The 15,000-nt window shown below is 47.0% G+C and overlaps 1 protein-coding gene across 5 annotated transcripts in view; it reads left to right on the top strand.

Annotated features, from left to right (window-relative positions):
* Positions 1-15,000, top strand: part of LOC143292421 (uncharacterized) — a 132,951-nt gene that overhangs the window by 36,280 nt on the left and 81,671 nt on the right. The window lies entirely within an intron of this gene.

The following is a 15,000-nucleotide window of genomic DNA, read 5'->3' as shown; positions in this document are numbered from 1 at the left end:
ATATTATTTTCTTTTTTCCCCTTTAAGCGACACAAGAATTAATGTGGAGTGTGTGTGTGTGTGTGTGTGTGTGTGTGTGTGTGTGTGTGTGTGTGTGTGTGGCTAGTAAAGCAAGAAAATATAGAAAACATAATTATATTCTGTATGTCTATCCCGGAATGCATGCATGCATGCATGTATTTTATATAACTCAGTGGGTAAGCGAGCATTGTATGCACGCATGTCGTTTCCCCTCCTCCCTTTCATCATTAAATATATATATATATATATTATTCTGATGCCGAGTTGTTTTTCCCCCCGGCTTATCACAGGTTTTCCTGGAACATGGATAAGGTTACCAATCATCCTTAAAAATGCACACATTGTCATTGCAGGTACCCTGACATCTGTATTTCAAAGCTTTCCAATGTTTCAAAAATCATTTTTACCCGAAAACTCTATTTGAAATTTGAGCACATGGAAACTGAACACAATGAAGCCCGGAAAACATCCTCGAGACACACACACAGACACTGTGACACACAGACACAGACACACAGACACAGACACACACAGACACTGTGACACACAGACACAGACACACAGACACAGACACACACAGACACTGTGACACACAGACACACAGACACAGACACACACAGACACTGTGACACACAGACACAGACACACACAGACACTGTGACACACAGACACAGACACACACACACAGACACACACACAGACACACACACACACACACACACACACACACACACACACACACACACACACACACACGAGAATGAGAGAGACAGAGACCGCAGAGACAGAGAGAGATCAGGAGGCTTTTCCGAACAGCAAACGTACAACTCCGTGTAGTGACGAAGCCAGCAAACCAGAGTGCACGGAAAGTTGACCGTGTCTGGCGGTAACAGTCAACACACAGGTTGACCGTGTCTGGCGGTAACAGTCAAAACACAGGTTGACCGTGTCTGGCGGTAACAGTCAAAACACAGGTTGACCGTGTCTGGCGGTAACAGTCAAAACACAGGTTGACCGTGCGGTAACAGTCAAAACACAGGTTGACCGTGTCTGGCGGTAACAGTCAAAACACAGGTTGACCGTGCGGTAACAGTCAAAACACAGGTTGACCGTGTCTGGCGGTAACAGTCAAAACACAGGTTGACCGTGTCTGGCGGTAACAGTCAAAACACAGATTGACCGTGTCTGGCGGTAACAGTCAAAACACAGGTTGACCGTGTCTGGCGGTAACAGTCAAAACACAGTTGATCGTGTCTGGCGGTAACAGTCAAAACACAGTTGACCGTGTCTGGCGGTAACAGTCAAAACACAGGTTGACCGTGTCTGGCGGTAACAGTCAAAACACAGGTTGACCGTGTCTGGCGGTAACAGTCAAAACACAGGTTGACCGTGTCTGGCGGTAACAGTCAAAACACAGGTTGACCGTGTCTGGCGGTAACAGTCAAAACACAGGTTGACCGTGTCTGGCGGTAACAGTCAAAACACAGTTGATCGTGTCTGGCGGTAACAGTAAAAACACAGTTGACCGTGTCTGGCGGTAACAGTCAAAACACAGTTCACCGTGTCTGGCGGTAACAGTCAAAACACAGTTGACCGTGTCTGGCGGTAACAGTCAAAACACAGTTGACCGTGTCTGGCGGTAACAGTCAAAACACAGTTGATCGTGTCTGGCGGTAACAGTCAAAACACAGTTGACTGTGTCTGGCGGTAACAGTCAAAACACAGGTTGACCGTGTCTGGCGGTAACAGTCAAAACACAGTTGACCGTGTCTGGCGGTAACAGTCAAAACACAGTTGACCGTGTCTGGCGGTAACAGTCAAAACACAGTTGATCGTGTCTGGCGGTAACAGTCAAAACACAGTTGACCGTGTCTGGCGGTAACAGTCAAAACACAGTTGACCGTGTCTGGCGGTAACAGTCAAAACACAGTTGACCGTGTCTGGCGTAACAGTCAAAACACAGATTGACCGTGTCTGGCGGTAACAGTCAAAACACCGGTTGACCGTGTCTGGCGGTAACAGTCAAAACACAGATTGACCGTGTCTGGCGGTAACAGTCAAAACACAATTGACCGTGTCTGGCGGTAACAGTCAAAACACAATTGACCGTGTCTGGCAGTAACAGTCGAAACACAGGTTGACCGTGTCTGGCGGTAACAGTCGAAACACAGGTTGACCGTGCCTGGCGGTAACAGTCAAAACACAGGTTGACCGTGTCTGGCGGTAACAGTCGAAACACAGGTTGACCGTGTCTGGGGGTAACAGTCAAAACACAGGTTGACCGTGTCTGGCGGTAACAGTCAAAACACAGGTTGACCGTGCCTGGCGGTAACAGTCAAAACACAGTTGATCGTGTCTGGCGGTAACATTCGAAACACAGGTTGACCGTGTCTGGCGGTAACATTCGAAACACAGGTTGACCGTGTCTGGCGGTAACAGTCAAAACACAGGTTGACCGTGCCTGGCGGTAACAGTCAAATCAAAACACAGTTGACCGTGTCTGGCGGTAACAGTCAAAACACAGGTTGACCGTGCGGTAACAGTCAAAACACAGGTTGACCGTGTCTGGCGGTAACAGTCAAAACACAACAATTGCCTATACGTTCTCGCCTCTGCCATGGCTGTGATGTGGGGGGAGGGGAGGCGGGGGGGGGGGGGGGGGGTAGGTGTGTGGAGGGGGGAGGTCCGTCATGTTTAGCTGTCACCGTTCATTTTGCTTTCCTCAGTCACGGCACAGCGTAGATCAGAGGTGTGTGTGTGTGTGTGTGTGTGGTATTAATATTGTTTAAGAACTGAATACATTGTTTTTGTATGGAATCATATACGGTCATAGATTTATTTTATTTATATATACAGTGTATGTATACATGTAGGTAGGTATGTAGGTATGTACCTACGTATACATATGTATGTATGTGTATGTGTCAGTGTGTGCGTGTGTGTTCGCGCGCGCGTATCTCTCCGCTCTCTCTGTGTGTCAACTTGAAGCTACTGACGTCTCTATCATTTGATAAAAACAACAACACTGACTAAGAAACTTTTATAAAGAATAGAAAACAAAAACAAACCATGGTTCATCAAATTGTTGTGAAAACGTCAGTACTTCAAAGCAGAAAAAGAGTAGAACAAAAAGAAGAAAGAAACCGCGACAGGAAACGAGGTTTTCAAGTCAGTTCGCTCTGTGGTGTAAGGGAAATAACTCTGCATTTCGTCACGATTTACCCGAGTGAAGGCGCAGTTTACATGTGTACGGAGTGTGAGCATGTGAAGTGAAGGCGGCGAGCTTTTGAACCTCTGTGTGTGTGTGTGTGTGTGTGCGCTGTATGTGTGTGTGTGTGTTTGTCTATATGTGTGTACGTGCGCTGTGTGTGTGTGTGTGTGTGTGTGTGTGTACGTGCGCTGTGTGTGTGTGTGTGTGTGTGTGTGTGTGTGTGTGTGTGAGAGAGAGAGAGAGAGAGAGAGAGAGAGAGAGAGAGAGAGTTTGACTCTTTTGTTCCGTTTAGCTTACCAACCCCGGCATTCCCGTTTCGCCTATTCAGCCTCCCTCCCCCTCTCTCTCTCTCTCTCTCTCTCTCTCTCTCGCTTAATCTAAATCAGGAAACTTCACTACAGTCACTTGCAAAATATATTGCCGAAGCGAATAACATGCGACGAAAAAAAAAAACCAATAATAAAATAGTATCAGGTGTTGCTCATTGTGAAAATTGAAATCTGTGTTGTCATTCTCATATGGAAAATATTTATGTTATACATTTATATATGTTTTTTTGTTTTTATTTCTCACTACATGCCATTACTTTGAATGGATGGTCGAACTGCACTTTGTTGCACAGATTGATTGATTTCGTTTTGGCTTTGGTTTTCATCAATATTATTACTATTGATGCATGTTGTTATTTGTATTATGAACCCCCATGTCATTAGGGCTGTGAAGCTATTGACATTAAAGTGTTCAGTGTTCAGTGTTCTCTCTCTCTCATTGTGTAGTGCATGCAATGACAGTTTTGTGTAGTGTAGACCCTGTTTCAGGGCGGGGACTGGATGAAAAAAAGCGCGCCAGTGCTTATCTGTTATCCTCGATAATAAAGAATTTGTCTTTGTCTTCTCTCTCTCTCTCTCTCTCTCTCTCTCTCTCTCTCTCTCTCTCTCTCTCTATCATACACACACGCACTCTTTGCAGCGTCATGATCACTGAGACAATGACAGACCGTCAACACACAGAGAGCAGGTCAGAAAATGAGGGGGAGAAAAATCCAGTGTTCTTTTTGTCACGATATTTGCAAACACGTACACGGCAGGAAGTTTGGCTGTCGAAAGTTCTGTCCGTATGTTTCAGTAGGGTCGTGAGTGAGTGTGTGTGTGTGTGTGTGTGTGTGTGCGTGCGTGCGTGCGCGCGCCAAAAACCCATGCACAAACGTGCGCGCACGCATACGTACACAGAGCAGCTGAGAAGGTGAACTGTGGATTAGGTGAATCGGGAATACCAGTTCGATGGTAGGCGAATTGGCGATGGGTGATTCGGGATGACACCCTCGAAGACACGACGGCTCCATGTTAATTAACCGGCGGTAGGACAGACAGAGCGTATATACGAGTGAACGTGGGAGTTGCAGCCCACGAACAAAGAAGAAGAAGAAGGAGAAGAAGAAGAAGACGGACAGAGAGAGGAAAAGGACACGCTGGTCACTGGTCACAGCAGTGACAGATCTCTATCATGTGTGGTTCGTCCGTCGGGATCGACGAGGACCATCTAGTCATCCTGGGGGTGGGTGGGTTGGGCTCTGTGGGTACGCAGATGACTGGTTAGGCCACTTCGCGCCCGGAAGGTTCTGATGCAGTGTGGACAGGGGATGGTGGCGGCTGTCGGGGACTTGCTGGCCCTGCTTTTCCTGGCCTGTTTGCGTTGCTCTGCTGCAGCGATTCTGTTGGCCTCACAGGATTTGGCGCCTTTGTGGACAGCTGAACGCCACTTTGGTCTGTCCATTGCATTCAGCTCCCATGTGTCGTGGCTGATGTTGAAGGCCTTCAGAGAAGCTTTCAGAGTGTCTTTGAAGCGCTTCTTAGTAGCCTCCATGGGAGCGCTTGCCATGTTGGAGTTCGCCGTACAGCAGTTTCTTGGGGAGCCGGTGGTCTGGCATGCGAACTACATGGCCTGCCCAGCCATGTACATACATGTCGTCTGAACGCAGAGCGAGGTCTCCAGTCAAGGCTTTCGCCAGCATTCTAATACTGTGATAATTATTGTGTCCGCGTCAGTAACTGACGAAGGGAAATTGTAGTAATTGTAATAATGTTAATCATCATCATCATCATCATCATCACCATCACCGTCATCATCACCACCACCACCACCACCGCCATCATCATCGTCGTCGTCGTCGTCGTGGTCGTAATTATTAGCTTCATAACCATAACAATTATTATGTTCACCGTATGTAATTAACGCTGAATATTATGCGTAAATAAATCAAAAGGCATTCACACAGTCGTCCATACCCATGCATGACAGATTTAAAGGGTATGGAGGACATATATATATATATATATATATATATATATATATATATATATATGTGTGTGTGTGTGTGTGTGTGTGTGTGTGTGTGTGTGTGTGTGTGTGTGTGTGTGTGTGTGTGTGTGTGTGTACACAGATAAAACTTGAAACCCAGAGAAAATTTAGACCGGAAACAGGGAGTGAAGGGAGAAGGGTGTATTTTGGAAAGAGATAGGTTTCAAGGCCCTACTTGTGAGAGCTGACTGCACAAAGATTTTAAGGCCCTACTTGTGAGAGCTGACTGCACAAAGGTTTTAAGGCCCTACGTGTGAGAGCTGACTGCTCAGAGGTTTTAAGGCCCTACTTGTGAGAGCTGACTGCTCAAAGGTTTCAAGGCCCTACTTGTGAGAGCTGACTGCACAGAGGTTTTAAGGCCCTACTTGTGAGAGCTGAGTGCACAGAGGTTTTAAGGCCCTACTTGTGAGAGCTGAGTGCACAGAGGTTTTAAGGCCCTACTTGTTAGAGCTGAGTGCACAGAGGTTTTAAGGCCCTACTTGTTAGAGCTGAGTGCACAGAGGTTTTAAGGCCCTACTTGTTAGAGCTGAGTGCACAGAGGTTTTAAAGCCCTACTTGTGAGAGCTGAGTGCACAGAGGTTTTAAGGCCCTACTTGTTAGCGCTGAGTGCACAGAGATTTTAAAGCCATACTTGTGAGAACTGAGTGCACAGAGGTTTTAAGGCCATACTTGTGAGAACTGACTGCACAGAGGTTTTAAGGCCCTACTTGTGAGAACTGACTGCACAGAGGTTTTAAGGCCATACTTGTGAGAGCTGAGTGCACAAAGGTTTTAAGGCCCTACTTGTGAAAGCTGACTGCTCAGAGATTTTAAGGCCATACTTGTGAGAGCTGACTGCTCAGAGATTTTAAGGCCATACTTGTGAGAGCTGAGGGCACAAAGGTTTTAAGGCCCTACTTGTGAGGGCTGAGGGCACAAAGGTTTTAAGGCCATACTTGTGAGAACTGAGTGCACAGAGGTTTTAAGGCCATACTTGTGAGAGCTGACTGCACAGAGGTTTTAAGGCCATACTTGTGAGAGCTGAGTTCACAGACTTGGCGAAGAGAAAAGGGGAACGTAACTATTTGCTACTTAAGGCCCAGATGCTAACAAAGAGCCGATCGTGGAATATGTGAATCTGGGACATGGAAAAACAGTGGCTCTGAAATTGATTGTGGTGTTGGATTGCGAGATAGGGTGTAGATGTGAAGACAGTCACAAAGATAGGACGTAGAAAAACTGTTTAAATGCATTTATAATATAATGTGTGTGATCTTGTACTTTATTCTGTGTAAGACAGGAAGCCACCAGAGAGACTGCAAGAAAGGAGTGGTGTTGCGTGTGCGCTCAGTTGTTCACTACCTTTCTGAGGTGGAGTGAAGCAGTGGTTAGGTATTATGTGTGCGCTGGAGGGAGGGAGTGGATGGATGAAGCAGGCAAAGTGTAGTCCTGCTCGTCCAGCAGTCACACCGAGTGTCCAGTGGTCAGGAAAACATTACAGTGTACAACACGAGGAAGACAGACAGTGTGTACGTCCTATAGATGAACTGCTGAAACCCGCGACCTGTCCGCATCAGTGACTGACGAAAGGTGACCATGCGTGTGGCGATAACATCCTTCCCGACATCTGCAGGTCGTGACCAGCTCTGGCAATGGATGGAAAAGAAAACACGTGACCAGAGACACACACAGAAACATACATAAACAGAGACAGGAAGACGTGCTTACTTTGACCTTAAGGGTGTAGGCTCCAGTAGGTCGTTATACTCCAATCCGGACAGGCATACATAATTATACAGAGACAGGGAGAGAAGGGGTTATGGGGGCCGCACAGGGAAAGAGAATTGGTCCTCGGCTTTCACTTGTCTGATCTATTTTAAGGACAGCGAAAGAAAAAGGGAGAAAGGAGCTGTTCCTTGGTTTTCACTTGTCTTCTTCTGCGTTCGCGGGCTGCAACCCCCACTTTCACTCGTATGCACACGAGTGGGCTTTTACGTGTATGACCGTTTTTACCCTGCCATGTAGGTAGCCATACTCCGTTTTCGGGGGTGTGCATGCTGGGTATGTTCTTGTTTCCATAACCCACCGAACGCTGACATGGATTACAGGATCTTTAACGTGCGTATTTGATCTTCTGCTTGCATATACACGCGAAGGGGGTTCAGGCACTAGCAGGTCTGCACATATGTTGACCTGGGAGATAATAAAAATCTCCACCCTTTACCCACCAGGCGCCGTCACCTTGATTCGAACCTGGGACCCTCAGATTGACAGTCCAACGCTTTAACCACTCGGCTATTGCGCCCGTCCATTTGTCTAATCTAAAGGGAAAGCGAGAAAGAAACGTCTGGTGGTTCGGGAGACCCGAAACAAGTCGGGGTCGTTTCTTGTCATCTCTCCTTTCATCTCTTCCTTTTGTTTTGTAACTGTGAATGACTAGGAAGCGAGGAAATCTGAGCGCGCTGGTTCGAATCACGGCTCAGCCGCCGATATTTTCTCCCCCTCCACTAGACCTTGAGTGGTGGTCTGGACGTTAGTCATTCGGATGAGACGATAAACCGAGGTCCCGTGTGCAGCACGCATTTAGCGCACGTAAAAGAACCCACGGCAACAAAAGGGTTGTTCCTGGCAAAATTCTGTAGAAAAATCCACGTCAATAGGAAAAACAAATAAAACTGCACGCAGGAAAAATACAAAAAAAAAAAAAAAAAAAAATGGGTGGCGCTGTAGTATAGCGACGCGCTCTCCCTGGGGAGAGCAGCCCGAATTTCACACAGATAAATCTGTTGTGATAAAAAGAATACAAAATACAAAAATACAGTTATTTCCTTACCACAGGTAAGGAATCGAGGTTTACATAGTGCCTGTCTTGATCCAATGAATGCCAAAATGGCAGATGGGAAACACCGGATCTGTACTTTGGTAAACAATCTATATTGTTTTTTGTTCTTCTATATTCCACCCCTTTTCACTTATTTTAACTCTCTCCATACGAACGGCGAAAGAGACGACGTTAACAGCGTTTCTCCCCAATTACCACCATCAAAATATTGCAAGCGGAAGGCTCTTATACTGAAGAGGTGAATGTTGACAAAGATACCACAATTCTGACGACGGAAGCTAAAGGTTGGGTCATTCAGACACCCACTGGACATCCGAGGGGTCTGTGTAGAGGAGAAGAGAGGACTGGCCATACTGAGTGAGTTAAAATCTGTTCTTCCGCGATTAATTCCAGCTTCCAAACCCCCCGCTGAGGAGAAAGCACGACACTGACACAATTCTTTCTCGGTTTCCCAAGCACAGGGTTGACCACTTCGGTGGGTGTGGTGGGGAGGGGGAATTGACTGGGGAAGCGGATGAAGAAAGGAAAGCTCACCTCTTCGGGCCATACATTAACACTGAGGTCAGCAGTTGACCTGACTGTGCAGGTTGATGGGGGGTGATGGTCAGACAGGGAGGGGAGGTGTGCTGTCCCTTTGGTGGTGATGGTTACCACTTGTGGTTGGTTGTCTGGTTACTGAGTTACCGTATTCACCCCTCCCCCTCATGTGACCCTTGTGTGGACGGAAATGCTTTAACTCACTCAGTGCGGCCAGTCCTCTCTTCTCCTCTACACAGACCCCTCGGATGTCCAGTGGGTGTCTGAATGACCCAACCTTTAGCTTCCGTTGTCAGAACTGTGGTATTCTTTGTCAACATTCACCTCTTCAGTATAAGAGCGTTCCGCTTGCAATATTTTGATGATGGTAATTGGGATGAAACGCTGTTAATGTCGTCTCTTTCGCCATTCGTATGGAGAGAGAGTTAACAACACACACACACACACACACACACACACACACACACACACACACACACACACACACACACACAAGCAAGACAGTAATTCTTCACCATATAATAGAAGGGGTGCATGTTTCGCTCGCTGCATGACCACAAACAACACGGGTCTCAGTGGCCAGTCCCCTTCTACACATCACCAACTAACTGTTCAGTTAACTGTGAAGAAGAAGACAGTGAGTCTGTCTGTTGGTCTCTTGAAGTTGTGATGAGGAGTGGGGTACAGACCGTGGTTTTTGTGTGTGTGTGGGTTTTTTTTTTGGTGTTTTTTTTTTTGCATCATCGCCTCTGGATGTGGGGGGGGGGGGGGGCGTGGGGGGGGGGGAGGCCGGGGGAGGGTGTGAGGTGGTGAAGCGTTGAACACGCCGCGGGTCTGTTCCGTGCCGGTGAATAGAATGCGGAGGGTGTGAGGACCTGGGCTTTTTGTCCAAGTCTTGTTTGGGGTCCTCACTCACCCGTGTGTCGAGGTGTCCCGGGCAAAAAAAAAAAACAAGGACCGGGGTGGACAGTTCATTAGGCTGTGTGGGGTTGGGTTGCAGTTGATGCGGAGCAAGGATAAGACACAGAGTGGTAAGGAGGTAGTATTTGAAGTTTACCGTGGGCTTGGTTCTTGTGGTTCCTAACTTAGCACCGAGCTGGCAGCGCAAATGTTGTGAGCTCGAATCACACAGGCACCGAACATGAGATCTGAAATTTTCGCTGCCCACCTTAAAATGTTGTCATTCTGACAGTGAAAGGTTCAGACAGGTGCCCTCCATCCCGCTTTCCTCAGAGTGGTTAGTCCTGTCGATCATATCATCTGAGGTGGGTGCGGACATCAAACCCGCATGTAACTTACTCTATGGTTGATTTAAACATTTTTTAATATCAAGAAACAAGGTGCAATACAGCGTTCAATTAAGAAGACTTGAGCAACAACAAGCATGAGCTTATATCGTGCTCGTTCATTTGTAAAAAGCAATACACAAACGCAATGACGAAAATACACACATTATTTGACAATGAAAAGAAGGTTGAAGTGCAAGACAAAACTAAACTAAACAAGAAAAACAACAACAAAAACACAAAAAAACAAACTACTATTACCGCAACTACCTCTGACAACAACAACAATGATAATATTAATGATATTACTAATACTAACATAGTAGCAACAATAATAACACACTGGAAAGTGAACATCACCTAAGGAGTAATGTAATGGGGGAGGGAGAGGGAGAGAGAGAGAGAGAGAGAGAGAGAGAGAGAGAGATTACAGAGTGAAACCGGGGCCATTCGTCAAAATAAATGTTCAATATAACTGCAGAGAATATTTCATTGTGAATCAATGGTTCCTGTATGATATCGGCAGAATATAAACAACGATGGAGTCAAAGGCTTTGCTTCGAACATAGATAGTGTAGTTGGAAATACGCTGAGGTTTGACTTTGTCTAAAACGCAGTATCATCTTTCAACTGCAATTCTTGTAAATGTTCATGATGAGTCGGTCAGAGTTCCTCTAACCTTTCGTTCTGCGCAATAGCCGAGTGGTTCAAGCATTGGACTTTCAATCTGAGGGTCCCGGGTTCGAATCACGGTGACGGCGCCTAGTGGGTAACGGGTGGAGATTTTTACGATCTCCCAGGTCAACATTTGAATTTGTCTTTCTTTTATCACAACAGATTTCTCTGTGTGAAATTCGGGCTGCTCTTCCCAGGGAGAGCGTGTCGCTACACTACCGCGCCACCCTTTTTTTGTATTTTTTTTCCTGCGTGCAGTTTTTTATTTGTTTTTCCTATCGAAGTAGATTTTACTACAGAATTTTGCCAGGAACAACCCTTTTGTTGCCGTGGGTTCTTTTACGTGCACTAAGTGCATGCTGCACACGGGACCTCGGTTTATCGTCTCATCCGAATGAACATATGTGCAGACCTGCTGGTGCCTGAACCCCCTTCGTGTGTAAACGCATGCAGAAGATCAAATACGCACGTTAAAGATCCTGTAATCCATGTCAGCGTTCGGTGGGTTATGGAAGCAAGAACATACCCAGCATGCACACCCCCGAAAGCGGAGTATGGCTGCCTACATGGCGGGGTAAAAACGGTCATGCACGTAAAAGCCCACTCGTGTACATGCGAGTGAACTTGGAGTTGCAGCCTACGAACGCAGAAGAAGAAGAAGTTCTGCGGCATCATCATGCACACCAACAGTGGACTGTCGTGACCCTTCTGTTAGTTTTGTCCACAGCAACACTGCGACTGCTGAATGTACACAGGTGTTGATCTGTGTGATGGGTTCCAGAGCGTATTGCCCCAGGTGTACTGTCGAACTATAGTCTTGTGCATTCTGACAAATATGTCACTGTCCAGGCATGAAAATGCTTTTCTTCTTTTATATAACTTCGATTATCATCTCAAATTACATTGTGTGTGTGTGTGTGTGTGTGTGTGTGTGTGTGTGTGTGTGTGTCTGTGTGTGTGTGTGTGTGTGTGTGTGTGTGTGTGTGTGTGTGTGTGAAATTCTATATCCTCATTAGAAATAACAGCAGCCTTTTCGTCACAACATCTGCCTACAGTCATCTATCTGCCATTTAATTTCATGATAATATAATCAATGTGAGTTGTAGTTTGCCGACAAGACGCATTTTACCTTCGTCTGCATTAACACATAATGTCCACGTGTTTGTCCATTCAGTCAGTCTTTTTTGTTTCTTTGTTCGTTTGTTTGTTTGTTTGTTTAATTCCCTATCATCGGCAAGGATTTTGCATCTGGACAAACCTTAGTGTTCGGAACATTCATACACTTGTTACTGTGAGCACTCAGATAAGGCCAAACACTAATAACAGAGGGTGATGGTTGCCAGTTTTCGTCGCTTTGTGAGCGGTACAGTGTGATAGGAATTATCAGACAGGAGAAGAGAAGTCGATCTCCACACGGCAGGTGGTGTGATTGGGTGAAGAGTGCTTCAGCCTTCAGGTGTGCTCTGACACACCCTGATACCGTCACCTTGAGTTATGGTGTTGTCAGTGGTATACATGTACACATCTTATGGTGAAGTTTTTCTTCTTTTTTTTTTTTTCTTCTTTTCTTTCCCTGGGGCTTTCAGTTTTATACAGGTGTGAGTAAATGAAGCCCCTCGGAAGCATAGGCCTGCACAAGTGCGCACGCACACATGCACATAATATGCACATTTAAACACTCACGCACCCTCGCGCATACACTGACTCACTCAAACGCACCCACACACATGCACACATGAGAGAGAGAGAGAGAGAGAGAGATTAATAGCATTGTAATGTGTGTGTGTGTGTGTGTGTGTGTGTGTGTGTGTGTGTGTGTGTGTCTGTGTGCGAGGACAGGGGTGGTGATTAGCTAGGTCACACACACACACACACACACACACACACACACACACACACACACACACACACACAAACACGCGCACACACACACACACACACACACACACACACACACACACACACACACACACAAACACAAACACACAAGAGAGAGGGAGATGAATAGCCCATTGTAATGTCTGTGTGTGTTTGTGTGTGTGTGTGCACTGCACGGGGAGTGGGGTGGGAGTTGACGAGGTGGCAAGGTAAGAGTGTGGAGGGAGAGACTCTTTATGGTCTTCCTCAGTCCCTCTCCCACCTCCCATTTTTTTCCCCTGATCCTGTGGGACCAGACCAGTGGCTGCACGGACGGACAGACAGACAGAGATTTGACTCCCCCCCAGGGTCAAGTGACCATAAAAGCTCGGCCAGGTCAGGTCACGTCAGGTCAGGTCAGGTCAGAGTGACGACAGGCCCCTGAAGAGAAGAACAAAGACACGGCTCTCTGCTCCCAGCTGTGTTATGGTCACAGCAGACAGGGGCTCGCTCCATCACCACCACCACCACAGCCGCTACACCATAACGCCCCCCCCCCTCACTCCCGCCTACCCCCAGCTGTGGTCAATGAACCACAGCAATAACGGCCCCGGCCATTATGATATTCAACAGCACAAACCTCCATTAACGCCCGGCGGGTTATCTCCCACGGATGTGTGTGTGTGTGTGTGTGTGTGTGTGTGTGTGTATGTGTGTGTGTGTATGTGTATGTGTGTGTGTGTATGTGTGTGTGTGTGTGCGTGTATGTGTGTGTGTGTATGTATGTGTGTGTATGTATGTATGTGTGTGTGTATGTGTGTATGTGTATGTATATGTGTGTGTGTATGTATGTGTGTGTGTATATATGTGTGTGTGTGTGTGTATGTGTGTGTGTGTGTGTGTGTGTGTATATATATATAGGTTCGTTGTTATCTCCTCCCCTACCCTCCCTCTCTCCCCTCCTCTCCAAACACCTTCAGACCCTCACACCCCCCCACCTCTTTCTCTTTCTGCCCAACAGCCTATTATCCCACTAAGACTGAGACAGAGCGAGTCACATAGAGGACAGAAACGAGAAAGATCGATGTTAATGCTAAACGAGAATTAAAACTAAACCAACAAAAAGCATGCTTAAAGTTCCCATTGCCATTTACTGCAGGGGGGGTTGGGGGGGGGGAGAAAGGGGGGAGGGGGGCAGTGAATTTATATTCACTGCCGTCAACTTCAAGGGATCGTCATAGGAATGGAAGGCGGGGGCCCAGTCCTCTCCTTTCCCCGCACAGCTTTTTAAACTTCCCTGACCGAAGTCAGGTAACAATAATAATAATTATGGTATTTATATAGCGCTGAATCTTGTGCAGAGACAAATCAAAGCGCTTTCGCACCAGTCATTCACACGCATACATAACTCAAAGACTGTTGAAACTAAAGACAAGGAAGGGCAGGCAAGGGAGGCTATTTTGGGAAGAGGTGGGTTTTAAGGCCAGACTTGAAAGAGCTGAGTGTGGAGACTTGACGAAGCGAAAGAAAAAGTTCATTCCAATCGCAAGGTCCAGAGAGAAAGAACGGCGGCCAACAGTCGAGTGTTTGAATCTGGGTATGCGTAAACAGAGTGGATCCGAAGCCGATCGTAGTGAGCGAGATGGAGTGTAGAGGTGAAGGCAGCCGCAGAGATAGGAAGGGGCAGTTTTGTGAATGCATCTAAAACATAGAGTGCTGATCTTGTACTTTATTCGGTGTGAGACAGGTACCCATGTACTACGAACCTGAGTGGAGAGATGATTAAACGGAGGAAGGAAAGTGCATGCCTTTCCCAACAAGGACACCCACAGCACCATGCGGAATCGGGGGCCTCACACCCTGTCTGATCACTGGGGGACACTGGATCCGAAGTCCAACAACCTAACGGAAACTGTGTCTGCCAAGGTGTGTGTCCCCCACCCCCTCTCCCCCGCCCCTACCTCTCCCCCCTGCACCCTAACGAGGACAAGTCAGGTCACACAGCCACCAGACCGCCAATAACTTTCCCACACTCCCACATGGCTTGTGAAACTGTTTGGTCACAGTCCTTGGGTAACCCGTCAGTAAGTCAGGTCACACAGCCAGCAGACCCCCAATAACTTTCCCACACTCCCACATGGCTTGTGAAACTGTTTGGTCACAGTCCTTCGGTAACCCGTCAGTAAGTCAGGTCACACAGCCACCAGACCGCCAATAACTTTCCCACACTCCCA

This window comes from Babylonia areolata, chromosome 18, assembly GCF_041734735.1.
Source record: "Babylonia areolata isolate BAREFJ2019XMU chromosome 18, ASM4173473v1, whole genome shotgun sequence".
NCBI classification, from domain to species: Eukaryota; Metazoa; Mollusca; class Gastropoda; order Neogastropoda; family Buccinidae; genus Babylonia; species Babylonia areolata.
Note: the sequence above shows the minus strand (reverse complement) of the source record. Positions and strands in the feature narration are given on the sequence as shown.